This window comes from Octodon degus, unplaced genomic scaffold, assembly GCF_000260255.1.
Source record: "Octodon degus isolate 3935 unplaced genomic scaffold, OctDeg1.0 scaffold00156, whole genome shotgun sequence".
Classification (NCBI taxonomy): Eukaryota; Metazoa; Chordata; class Mammalia; order Rodentia; family Octodontidae; genus Octodon; species Octodon degus.
In genome coordinates, this window is record NW_004524732.1 from 6,441,202 (window position 1) to 6,442,494 (window position 1,293).

The 1,293-nt window shown below is 51.2% G+C and overlaps 1 protein-coding gene across 1 annotated transcript in view; it reads left to right on the top strand.

Moving 5' to 3' along the window:
* The window catches only part of Wbp2nl (WBP2 N-terminal like), a 43,345-nt gene extending 42,319 nt beyond the window's left edge, over positions 1-1,026 (top strand). The window contains exon 8 of the transcript XR_002818343.1: positions 691-1,026. The gene's annotated coding sequence lies outside the window, so the exon portion shown is untranslated. The remainder of the gene's footprint in view (positions 1-690) is intronic.
* Positions 1,027-1,293: the final 267 nt, after the last annotated feature.

The following is a 1,293-nucleotide window of genomic DNA, read 5'->3' on the forward strand; positions in this document are numbered from 1 at the left end:
GCCGGGACTGAGGGGGGCAGACGCCGGGACTGGGCCAGGATGGCAGCAGACTGCTTCAGCTCATGAGCCCAAGCTGTGCAGCTGGCCTGTATGTGGCTGGACAGAACCTCGGTGACCTCCCCACGCCACACACTCAAAACTATTTAGCCAGTGGTCTTCTGTGCCATTTCTGAGTGCTTGGCATATCGGTGGCCAGAAGGGACCCCCAGCTCTGCCCTCAGGAAGCTTACATTCTAGAAATACTAGGGACACACAGCTATGCTATAACGAGGCACTATCATATTGAAAGTGCAGAAAAATCAAAGTCAAAGAGAAAGTGATAAGATCTATGGAAAACAGCAAAGGAGGATGGGAGTGCTGAGCGGGAGACATGGCCGGACTGCAATAGCGTAGCCTACTGAGAAGGTGATGTTCAGTGAAAGCATAAAAGGCAAAGACGTGGGGGGCTCATTGTGCGGACCCCAGGGGGGGGGAAGTGTTCCCACTGACGTGAATACTAGTGGAAAGGCAGCTTGCTTCCAGGTGTCTGTCAGGCCCAGGGTCTCAAAAGACATCTGGAGACGAGAAGACTGTTCTCAGGAAGCAAAATTCTTGAACATAGCTCGCAGGCCAACCAGCGCACGGCTCTGACCGCTCCGTGTACGGCAGCTCAGGGATAGCTGGAGACTGACTCTGGATTCTCACTGGCAGGTCTCCTTCCTGAATATGTCCTGAGGAGAAGAGAGCAGATGATGTACCTGGAAGAGGCTTGGGTCACTGTTTTTGCAGCTCAATTAAAGTCTGCTGTCCCACACTTGCGCATCGCCCTTGCTCTCTGTTTCTGAGGGGACCTACGTCAGCCACCACTTTGCGTGGATCCCTATTGCGCCACCTCCCTCACAGGGCAACTGCCTGCTGGCTGGGCTCTTAACTTCCTGGCTGGGCTCTGTGGTTTCCTGGTTCATGCTGATGATTGTCTTGTTCCGGAGAAGATGGACTTTGTTTTTGTTTTTTATGGTACTATGAATTGAACCCAGGGTCTTTACAAGGAGGTATTTATTTATTTATTTATTTATTTATTTATTGACAGAGTTTTGCTAATTTGTTAACTTGTCTCAGTCAGGCTTGAATTTGTAATCCGCCTGCCTCAGCCTCCCGGAGTCCTGGGATTAGAGGGATGCACCACCACTTCCAGGGAAATGGATCTTCGAGATGTTGATGTCTCTGAATCTCCCTGACGGAGCAGTTGCCTGAACAGGGAAAGGTTGTTGTCTGGCTCTCCGTGCAGAGGAGGGTCAGAAGAAAGCAGTGCAG